The following is a 12969-nucleotide window of genomic DNA, read 5'->3' as shown; positions in this document are numbered from 1 at the left end:
TGTAACATTGTGCTACACTCTGTTTTATGTAACTTTACACAGATATTTATTTGACTATACAAGAAGGTCAAAGGTCAAGAACACCATACAGCACTCTGCTGACAAAACCAGGCCACAGTGACTTCATATAATCCCCCATTAAACAAGAAAGGCAATGATTTATGGTTCAGAGCTTTTCTATGATGTTTTTGTTTGTGCTGTTAATGTCATTCAAGAACAATACCAAGATTAATGAAATACAACTTATTTTGCTTTGACGTTCAATACAATGGACATTATTCTCAGAATTCTAACAATAAGACATGGCATGGCACTTAAGGATTTCTTACATAAAGCAAAGGTTTATTAAAAATATTTTTAAAGCACTGAAACATTAAATGAACATCTGAAACAGATTAACAAACAACTTTAAAATCAAATGTAACTAAATAGAACAAACTATGAATTCTAGGTAATACTTGTTCTGTTTCAAAGCATATTTATTTTCTGTTGATATTTTTAATTCATATTTTACACATTTCACAATATTTTGCAGCAGTGACATGCTGTGAAGAGTAAAGTAAATATTACATTTTAGCACAAGAAGCCAGTAATGCAGCACTACATTGAAGTGTAGAAGTAAAATCAAATACCCAACATATTCATTTTTTCTACATGTGGAGCTGTGAGCTGAGCTGTGCAGCAGCAGCAGCACCATGAGAGGAAAAAGTCTGACTGACAGCCTTGAGAAGCTCTCCACTGTCTCCTCCATTGCTCCTCAAGAGGTAGGAGGTCAAGTGTACCCCTCAAACAAACACACTCAGATGCCCATGCAGAACACCTTGCCAAGCCTTTTAGCCACAGCTATTTTTCTTAAACTTGTGTCATCAATAGCAGCAGTGGCATCTCTCAGGCTTGGCCGCAATCGAACAGGAAAACACACCAGTGTTAGGCGGATCAGGAAGTGTGCACTCCCATGAATACATTTAATGCCACAAACTACAAATGTTTCTTTCTAGTGTGTTTTGAAATAAGCAAAAACACTGGGCAAGGATAGAACCAATGTTCGCTCAGGGGCATTTTGTTTGGTGTCATCTTTAGATTTTTCCTGATATTTTTTGGTCTTGAAAGACTTGGAGCATAGCACAGACCTAGAATTGTATATTAAAAACAACTTTTTCATCTGTACAATCTAATGCGTCTACCCTGCTATAACATCTATCTTGATGTAATTCCAAGTTATTTGTTTTTGTCAGAAACTTGTAAATTTGCTAACATAGATTAGAGGGAAATATTAGAAACACCTCTGAATAATCATGAACTACAGCCTCAATACTAAAACTAGAGAGAATCAACAAGAAACTAAACATTATAGGCATTTTAAAAAACAGGCTGGCAGTACTCTTGTATTGGACTTTAAAGGTTCAGGCGGTGGTATTTTTGACAGTTGTATATCCCACAAATATTGTGAGGCTCTCCTAAAAACACTGATTTTGTTTCTAGTCGTCTAGTTCTGATACTTTAATACTGCTGCTGAAATTGACAGCCATTAAAGTCATTAAGGAATCATGTCTAACATTCAGCACAGTGCCACTCTGAAGGTTGTTACAAGGTCTGATGTGACCAGGACACCGCACTGTCCCTCAAAAGATGGCAAGAAGAATAGAGGGAAAGAAAGAAAAGAAGTGTCTGTGTGATGAAGACTGACTGTGGAGAGAATCTGAAAGAAAAAAGAGTGCAAGAGCAAGTAGAAGACAGGAAAGTACACTTGATTGAGGAGGGGATTTACAAAAGACTTGCCCTTGATGAGTTTGAATTATATGACTTTGTGGAAGGGCCACATACTCTTGATCTGGGGGCTTTTCATCCATTTATTTTTTGTTTCAAACGAAAAAGGCCATGACATTTTGGCAACTAGTTAACACTGTCTTAACATATAGTGAACAAAGATGGAGATACTGTTTTCTATGACTGTCTAAGGAACAAGACCTCGGTGACAGGCTTTTTATATTGCATCAATGGCACCATGATGAATGCCTGGCCTGTGAACAGCTACTACACAATTGTGCCACCTTCTGGAATAAATGGGAAAATCTCTCAAGGACAGGAAAGAATTCAACTGGGATTGAGAGCAACTTTGTGTGTGGACAATTAAACCAATGAAAAAGAAAAAGTGAGGACTTCATTTATGCATCTACTTATTTATTTAGCTGAATAGATAAATCTGGGGTGGTTCTTTACTTGTATTTAACTTCAGAAATACATTGCACATCAAAGAGCCTATAAAATATGAAATGAAATTCCAGTTTATTTTCACTGTTTTTGTACTTAAAAATGTGATAATGCTACATTTAACAACTCAGTAATTTAACGATGACAACTGGTCCAAGTAATTAATCCCAATACTGCACTAGATTAAGATAGAGAGTATTTTATACAGTCCACAGCAAATCAGGTAAATGTGCAAAAATGAAAAATGGATCTACAGGCATGTATATAATTCAAGATATTTAGAGAGGAAAGTTTCCAAAAATAATTAATGAAAGAAAAATTAACTTGGTTGAAAAGGTTTTTCCAGGAAATCTATTCTATTCTATCTACTATTTCTGCTGTAATTAGTACCATACATATGTTTTTCAAAGAATCATTTTAGGAAATTTTACCAAATTAATTAGAAATGACAAACCAAGAACTTCAAGAATGTTGGCGTTCACAGATATAGCACTACAAGTAAGTTCTTATGCAACATAAAGTAAATAAATGCTTCTCTCAGGGCTCTCCCCAGAGTTGGTTAGGATGTCATATTGTATTTACATAGTATTTTTCTGTTTGGGGTTTGTGGAGCTGCCAGAAAGGCTAAAGTGTGTGTGAGTGGAGGCACTCATGAAAGCATGGCTATATAGATGCGTTTGTGTATTTGGCACTGTGGGGGCTGGGGTATCGAAAGAGAAAATTGGGGAGTGATTCAATCGCTACACAAATGGATTTGACTAATAGAAGGAGCCTCTGATCCTGACTGGTGCACAGCTGGAGCTCCCCTAATTGGAGAGTGAAGAGTGGAGAAGAGAGTGGACAGAAAAAAGAAAGAGAGAATATGGCCCCAAGAGAAAATGCACCTTTGCTGTAACACAACTGATTTGACGAGCATCATGCCAAATGTTAACACTGGTGAAAAATAACACCCACCTACAAAGAAAGTCCTGTGGAAGCTCATCTTAGCTCAGTGCTTCTACTCTCACCTTGAAAAGCAGCTCAAAAAAATCTTTGTGTAATCATTGTCAGTGTTTTAAATGCCTGATGAGGGTTACTATATGAGCAAAAAGTGCCTGGCTCTCTAACCCACTTCACTTCGGCAAGGACTATTAGAGAAATAACTCGGCCTGATAGGTGCAAACAGGAGCCTTATAACCATTTAAGCAGCACTCGCCACTTTATGTCAAATGCAAGAAGCTACACTTTCTATCATTACAGCTGGTTTTTTATGAGAGAGAAGATATTATCTTTTTATCATATATTACCATGATAAATTTCTATTCAACCTGTAAGTATATATTTGGACTTGGTAAACTAATTTTGGTTTTATCACACAAGGTGAATTTAATAAAAAGGTTAGCAGGATAAACTAGGTAGTGGATAGAGGAGGTGAAGTTAGAGAACAAGCAGGAACAAGACATGTTTGAAGCAGGCAATTTAAGAAAATATCCAGAGAGAAACAGGCAAAAACAAACAAAATCCAAACACAAATAGAAAATTCAAAACCCAGCAGGTCAAACATCAAACACAAACTGGTAGATGGTCTAAACTTTGACTCAGGAACTAGCTGATGTGGCAGAGACCTGTGGGAAACATACATATCCTGCAGAGCAAGTGCAGGTGACAGAGGAACCATCCAGGGCTGTCTGGATGCTGGAAGGGGACAGACAGTTTGTGGAAATGTTCAGAAAATAAATAGAGCTCAAAGTGAGGAAAGTGAAAACAGAGTAATAGAGCCTTGTGACATACAACAGTTTATATAAAGTATATCTATCTTTGAAAATTAGGAATGGACTATACCACATTATGTTTAGATTTGCTAATATATCAAGTACTAGGATGCTGCATATATTTCTATTATTTAAGGCAATATAAGATTATTTAGTGTGTGTGTGTGTGGAGGTTCAACTTCATTATGATGCAGAGAAGACAGAAAAATTGTGGATCAAAACAAGACAAGATTATGTCCATGTCACAGCAGTGTAAGAAGAAATGTCTGACTGATGATAGACCAGGCTGAGATTTGATCAACCTTTGTGTCATTATGATCTAAGTGTTTAAATAAATCCTTATATGACTTATGAGTCTACGGTTTTCATTCCAAAATATCTAATTCTGTTCTTCATTGGGTGGGAGGACAGTGTCCCTGATGTTTTGGACACAACCGAGGTTAATGTTGAATGAATGAATGAATTCAATGACATTTGTGTGTGTGTACATGTCCTTCTATGGTTGTCGGGAAAAACATTAGTTCATAACCATCATTGTGAAGACGTGGGGGGTTTAGTGTTAAAATTGGTTTTACGTTAGGGCTAGGGTTGGAGCAGGGTCGGGATTATGGGTTTAGTTGTGATGGGGAATGTTAGGGGTAAGGGGCTAGGGAATGCATTAAGTCAAAGGGAGTCCTCACAGCTACAACAAGCCCAGCGTGCGTGTGTGAAAGAAAGAGTCAGACAGTGAGAGAGCTCTTGTATGTATTCTAAAAGCAGGGGGTCTCTTCCAATCGCCAAAACACAAAGAGCTGCTCAGCATGAACACACCAGGGGGGCTCTTATAAAACTCATCAGCTCACAGGGGCAGAGGAAAGACTTACAGACTCACTGCATATAGGAAATGTGCTGTATAGGAAGAGCACAAACACAACACACTCATCCTCAAATCCTCATGGCATTACCTTCTTACAACAAAGCAGAAAGCAGCAACGTGTGGACACACCTGCTAACCAAACACATCTCTAAGCTGATGATGGTGAAAACATTTGTACAACATGTGTCAAAGCTGTAAGACAACTGTAAATGCCTCACAATACCAGGAAATGGACTTTTTGGACCACTTGAAGAAGAAGACCTGGACCCCACGCAGCCCATTTGGAAATCCAGAACCTAAGATCAACATATTAGTGTACACACACAGACAAACTGTCAGAACTTGCAGGGACACTCACACACGTAGGCAGGCCAGCAGACCCTCCCACCATGTTTCCATTGTAGGGGCCATTGTAACAGTTTTGTCTGAGCCATATGGGCTGGTTTAGGGATGTGGACCCCCGGCAGCTGAGGCTTTGTCCCCATGTCACAGAGGTCGCTGGTATTGTGTTCCCAGCTAATTCCCCCTTTCAGTGACTACAGATCAGAGTCTATAATGATCTGGGCGGCCTAGCACAGGGATTATTGCTGCAGCCTCTGACATAAACGGGCTTGTGTATGTGTGTGTGTGTGTGTGTGTGTGTGTGTGTGTAGATGGGTGGGTGTGTTGATGGTGAGAAAGAGAGAAGAAGATAGAGAGAGATGACATCTTAAGATGAAACATTGTCCATACTCCCTAACAACAAGAATCAATTGATCCCCCACCCCATGCCAAACCCACCCACCACACCGAAATAGATCCACCCCACCTCCCAGACACATACTCACACACACACGCTCTGTGTTTTCCACCTCATTTCCCTCAATCTAGCTTAGGCAAACATTATTAGCAGAGAAAGTGAAGTCAGTGAAGGGAAAGTAATAGCTGCTTGTGTTTTGACTGACCCCCATTGTCATTATAGGGTTTACAAATTACAGAGTGCGGTCTGGATGTTTTGACTTATACATCCAGCGTCGATGTTTCTGTCCTACTATAAATAATTAAACCACAATTTAAAGTTTATAATTAGTTGTTTGTTGTTGCAGTAGTGGCAGAGAGTAATCAGATCCTTTACCTAAGTAAAAATACTGTATTACAAGTAAACATCCCCTATTGAAAAGTATGTAAGTACAGAAAAATGTCTCAGAATAGTATGAACTGTTTGCCTTTTTGTCTTAAAATGACATAAAACAATATTAAAATAGTTCATCCATATCCATCAATCTTCCAGTCAATCGACTAATTATTTCAGCTGTACATGTTTATCACTTATCAATATACACAATGGAGTATGGCAAGAAATATGTGAATATTCATATTGAAGCTCCCTTTTTAGATTCATGTCCTACCGGGACAGATAACCCCTATCTGTCCTAAATCTTCAGGGCTCCACGACAATATAATATAATGTAATATAATCTGAAATGTAGTAGAAGTATACTGTGGAATGAAAAGTACCTCATAAGTATACCACAGTACATGTACTTAGTTACCATCCACTACTGTCCATTACAGGCAGGCAATGTTCTGTACTGATATTAAATGTATGTACAACTGCTGAGCAACTGTGGGAGAGGAAAATGTACAATAGTTGCCTTGTACTTAAGTAAATGTAGATATGCTACTTTCAAACCCTGACTGAGCATCCAGAGGAAAAAATGAGTGAAAATTAAAGGTTACTTGTCTGTTCTTCTGGTCTTTATGGTTCCAGTGCAATCTGGAGCACTCTCTGGGATCACAAGCAGGAAAGCCTGTATTTATTTTAATGGCGTATTGCGACCAAGGCATATCAATTACTTCCAGGGAAAAAAAGGCCACAGTGCACAATTGAATTAATATATTTGAACATTGTTGTTGCTGTATTGAATGCTTGTCAGACACACTTCCAGGAAAAAGGAAACTGACCTGAGTAATGAGATATATGTGTTCTCACGAAGAGAGACATCTACATCCTAAATGAAGAGCACTCACACACATACATGCAGAAGATAAAGCACCCTACTTTTCATAAAGACATCCACTGCTTTCTAAGGAGTACTTTCAGCTGAAAACAAAACTTGTTTGCTTTCCTTCTTTCCACTTCAGATTTTCTGCTCTCATTTGCTTCTGTAGGCATCTTTCCATATTTTATTCTTTCTTTTTTTCCCCCAGTGAAAGGGACTTTCATTGAAATTCATGCACTCAAGGACCAGCACCCATGCAAGGCCAGAAGATAATAGGCCAACCTATTTACCCTACAGTTTTATTTATCTTTTCTCCTCCATACCTCCTCCGTTCTCCCCGGCTTTGGATTGATCACGGTCGCTGCAAGATGACAGCTGCCTCCTGTGCATTAGCATTGCAAATGAAGTAGAAGAAAAAGAAGTGGAGCTTTAGTGTGTTGAGGCACAGACCAGTGGTCTGGGCTGGGCAGCAGTGAAACAGCATCCTGACTGGGTTCTGCCAGGTTACTGTGGTTGAGAAGAGACTGATAACAGGGACACAGAGACAATAGTGTCACCTGTAGTCTTGACAAAATATTCATAAGATAGCATTTTTCTCCTTTTATCCTTCAATGAAACAAATTTAAACTTTTTTTTTTTCACTCTCTCCCTCGTTTTTGTTAATATATGGTGGAGAAGGCCACAGAGCGCCTGAATATCAATGCTAATGCTAATAAAAATGGACAATGAATATCAGAAAATCCAATGTGAGCCAATTCACTGTCTTCTTCGTTAATTCAATTCAATTCAAAGAAATTTACAGTATTCATCTTTGAGATAAGTTAAAAAAAGTGCATATTGCATAATGGCAACTAATACTAGCCACCTTATCACTCAGCAGAGAACCACAGACAAAAGAACTGCTCACAGTATATGAACAGTAGCGATAAGGTGGCATGACTGATGATGTTAAAGCTATCAGTGCTGTGTGCCAAGTCTAATGTTTTCAGCACTGATAGTTTTTTTGACATAGCTGATGGGGTCCACATTTTAAACGCTGCTTTTATCAGTGATCACTTAGACATTATTACAGTGTTCCTTAGTGGAAATGCACGTTACAGCTTTGCTTGCAGTTTGTCAATAATCCAGCATTTTGTTAGGTTCTTGGGAGGCTCGATCAATGCAGTATTACCGATTTTTAGTCACGTTTTATACATATGCTTAAAGACCATGGAAGGAAAATGTATTCACTTTGCCAATGCAATGAATATGCCTGTATAAAACCAGGATTGATGAACACAAGGCATTAAACCTGTCCTTTACAAGTTGTGTATGTTAGTACCCAAGGGCAAATCTTATTAATATCACTTCTACATGGAGGCAATATAGGTAAGTGATTGTTCCAAACCCCTGCAAAGATGTACTGTCATGGTAACCAGTGAGCACTTCAGACAAAGCTGTATCCTCACAGAGAGAGAGAGCTCAGCCTGAATAAATAAGCAGACGTACAAAGTGAAACAGACAAAGTGGTGTGGTGAGAGTGGCTGTGAAAGTTTACTTGACATAATTAAAATGGAAGTTAAAGTTACTTCAGCTCTGCTCTTGGTTATGTGTGATGCTCTCAATCAGCAGTGGCAGCAAGGAACTATCTAAACTAACTCAAGCACTGAACTAAGTACAGTCTTGGGTATTTACATTTTGTTACTTTATATTTCTGCTGGATGGCTTCATTTATATCATGGCTGCTCCCTTCTTCAAGTTAGTCCCTTTCTTATTAGATGTTTCAGCACCAAACCAGCTGGCTTGAACAGGTCCAACCTGAGCCTGCTTCATCTCAATCTTCTCCTGCACTCATTCTACTAATGACACTGCCAATTCCAATACTATGAAGGTTTAGATTGATCTGGAGCGACTGTTTCAGGCATAAAGAGGCAACTATCTATAATATTTCACCAAAAAGCTATTTTTCTTTCATATGCAATTAATCATCTCATAAGCCTTTACATTTATCTTAGGGTCCTTTAGAGGAGACCGGCTGAGGAACCATAGGGGCCATTGTTTCAGCAGAACAAGTATTTTAACTTTGAATACTTTTAGTGCATTTTCCTGCAAGTTTGTGTAAGAATTTGAATATAGGACTTTTGCTTGTAATGGAGTATTTTTTGTAGACACATTTACTTAAGTAACGAATGTGAGCACTAAATCCACCACTGTTAATCAGAGTTACCTGAGAAAGATCAGCGATGGAGATCCTCTGCTTGAGCCCACCTTAAATTTCATGGGGCCAGAGACACACAGAGGAAGGACAAGCGAACCGGCTTGGTCCTTTACAAATGCTAGAGTGGCCATCCTCCCACTGCCAGTCCCTCACATAGGACCACTCATTCTTCTCCTCTTTTTTGTCTCTTGAGAAGGCACCTCACTTGAGAAACCACTGAGGCTGCTTTTTAAAGGTTCCCTGTATGGCAGGGTGACAGAGGACACCACTCTCTGCCTTTTCTCTCATTTGGAAAGACTGAGTGAAATTGAAAAAAGGGGTCCTCAGCTCCCTCCCCAAAGACCCTCTCTACCCCTCGCCACCCCCACCCCATCACCAACCCACCATCTCTGCCTCAGATTGGGTGGACTTCCCTGCTCGGTTCTCAGACCTCCCCTGTCTGTGTGATATCAGTGGTATTGTGAGAGACTGACAAAGAACAGGAAGCCCAGGGGTCGGAAGGGCAGGCATGAAGGTCAGTTCAATCAGTCTCTGTATGATGGATGTAGTGTGGGGGCCGGGTCACCTGAAAATGCACCAAACAAGATGTCCAAATGTATTCTCCCTCTGCACTGGACCTTTTGTAGCTTATTCTATCCCCCTTTTAATGTCTATCTGTTGCACACAGCTTCCATCTTTATAGATGCATTTTGTTTTAAAGGATACGATATGAGGCACAAGATTTTGTAGCAGAAAATGATGCTTCACCACAAAAATAAAACATAGCTACTGATTTAAGTCATTACATTTTAAATAAGCAGAATTAAGGTTACAAACAACAAAACTGAAGGAATAAAAACAAATGGGTTTAATAATAAATTCGTAAAGATGTGGTCTGACGTGACTTTCTCTGGCATCCCAGCAGCCTCGGTGCTGTGTCAGTGGGTGGGATGAGTGGGGAGAGGGGTGTCCATTGTCGTCATGGAGACTCCTATGTGTGGGAAGCAGTCCAAACATGACAGGTCTGAGTTTACTGACTCAAGGAGACTGGGACGAGGGCACAACACCACATAACGGGGAGACAATGGCCCCTCCATTAGTGCTAATGGGGGACACATGTAACAGGATTAGGCTGAGGACAGCTAGGAAGGACCACATGCAGAGATTTTACACCAATCCTACCCCCAAACCCTCCCTGCCCTATGCTACTCCATCAAACCTGGACAAAACCAGAAGTCTGCTGCAGAGGAATGGCTGCCTGCCTGCCCACCGCGATGTTTGACAGAAAGTGTGTGTCGACTCGGATTCATGGTTTTTATACTTTACTGATGAGATGAGACATTTCCACTATGCCTGGATTCATAAAACAACTACAAAACCTCTTAGTTAAATAAGCCCAATGGAAAGCAAGGCTAAAAATAAATCTTTCCTCTATACTAGGTAGAATTAACCAAGTAGTGATGGTGGAAAAGGTATTTACATAATTAAAGATGTAAAAGTAACAAACACGGTGATCATAAATATAGCAATCCATACTTTCACAATTACAGCACAAAACAGAAAGTCAAAGCACTCACTGTTATTCATTGTTATATGATAATACTGGCAACACAAAGCCCCATGGTTAGAATACTTAATCAATATAGAAACATACAATAACTTGTTAGTGTATTTTAATATGGAACCTGTGAATGAAGGAGCCGTTTTAAAGTTGAGCTCTGGCCCAATTAACGTATGACAGAAAAAATAAAAACTCACACCGCTGTCCCGTCGTTTTGTAGGATTTCTTCTCACATGCCTGTGTACTGTCACTCTTTCACAGCCTGCGGATCAATAAAGTTTATCTCATCTTATCTCTTTAAACTGTTTTGACACTCGGGTTCGGCTTGTTAGTCTCATTTTCGAGCATTTCCTGAAACTACTGTGACGCACCGACGCATTTTACGCATATTGAGGTATTTTGGTAAATAACGCAATAGTTTACGTCTCTGCTATATTCTATTTGTATTGCTGCTTATTATTTATGGATTCATGTTTAATACTGTACCTGTTCAGGCTGGAGTCAATTAGTTGAATTAGTTTAATGTAACAGGCTATAAACAGAGTGAGGAAACATCTGGCTCAGTAACATTAACAATATTCTGAAAATTTGATGGACTTTTAGAATCAATATCTTCAATTTTATCCAAATCAGAAACTGCTCAAATGTTTTTAAAAAATACAAAGGTTTCACATCTTAAAGTTGGCGCTTTTAGCCCAGATGAGCTTCATCCTCACATGGTCACCTTCCTACAGCAGCAATGTAAATCAAACAGAAATAAATCTGACACTGACTTCACTGAACCCTCCCTGATTGTCCCGCCCCACCAGTCCTCTCAGCTCATCCCTTATCCTCGCTTTTCTGTCTCCCCCTTCTGCAAATTCCTGCACTCTGCCCAAGACGCCCAGTCAATTAATAAGACATTGTCTCCTCCCCTTGGAGCCTGTGCACAAGAGGCCACCCAGGAGCCAACAGGCCTTCACTCTAAAGCTGCTTCACTGGTGGCCCCCAGGAATGCCAATCGCTTTGGAAACAGGCAGAACAGGGTAGGATGGGGAGTAATGGTGGAGGGGGGGGGTCTGGGAAGCTAGATAATAGAAACAGGCCCATCATGCTCATGTGCTGGGGCAAGCCAGTCAAAAATTGGAGGGCAACAAAAGGAAATGTGTTCCACTCCCAAGGATCGGAGGCACTTCACCCCTGTACAATCCAGCCTAAACCCCGCCCTGTGAAACACACAAACACACATCGGTCTTGCCATACTCAAGAGAACTCTGCTGGATCACAGTAAACGAGGCACTAGGCTCTAGTCATAATCTTAACTAGTGAGCCAACAATCAAGATGAGACCTGACAAAAAAATTTGGACTAGTTGCTCAGAGTGGGCTCTGGGCCTGTAGGGCTTGAGATGCTGTTTAATCACAAAACACATAAAGTCCTGTGGAGGAATTTTGTCTTTTGTATGTCATTGCACCTCTCCCTCTTCCCTGTTCCCTCTTCCCTCCTTTCCTGTCATTTCTCAGTTTGAAGCATCTATTAAATACACAAAAACACAGAAACTCTTCCACTGTCACATATTGTACATCTCTCAGCCTCAGCTCAGCTGTTTTAAATCCAAGTGCTTTATTCCCTGAAGCTGTTTGAGTCTCAAATCGTATGTTTAGGCTACTCACTACATTTATTCAGCTTCTACAGTTAAGTGCAATTTCGAGATATTTGCATAGTTTTGAGCACTTGAAGTTATTTATTTATTTATTAGCCACATAAATTAATGGTAATTCCCAACTATGTCAATTTGTAGCAGCAAAGCAAATGAATTCAATCATTTGTAAAAATGCTATTTTCTCAATGGTTGCAATCAATAATCTAGATAATCTTATTATCGTAAACGTGAGGTTGGTTCAGCACAGTATACAAAGACATGAACTAAAACAAAAGTAAAATTGTTTTTGACTGAGGGCTTTGAAGGCAATCAAAAGAGGGTCTGCAGAAATAAACAGAAGTGTGATTCATCCCACAACAAACAAAGCTTCACATTGTCTTGACTTCAGTATTGTTGTAGGAAGAATCTTTGTCACATTGTCTTATTCCTACATTTCAAAATCACCTGTGCGACCACTATGCAATTGTAAATTAGAGGCTACTGCCTAATAAATGAAATTCAATCCGTTGGGCATATCTTGCATTTTTAGATTTTAGATTTTTGGATTTTAAAATGTTTGTCTTTCTGTGTGTTTTTCCTGATGTATTTGCAGCCAGCCTACCTCTAAAAATCGCACTGATGGATTTTAGAGTGCAGACCCTCTATTTGAATACTTGACCACAATATACAACACATTGTTTAGTAATGGATAGCATGTTAGTGCAGAGAGATTTCAAAGAAAAGAGGTATTGTGTACACACACATACATACACACACACACACACACACACACACACACACAGGATAATGAC

This window comes from Mastacembelus armatus, chromosome 22, assembly GCF_900324485.2.
Source record: "Mastacembelus armatus chromosome 22, fMasArm1.2, whole genome shotgun sequence".
NCBI lineage: Eukaryota > Metazoa > Chordata > Actinopteri > Synbranchiformes > Mastacembelidae > Mastacembelus > Mastacembelus armatus.
Note: the sequence above shows the minus strand (reverse complement) of the source record.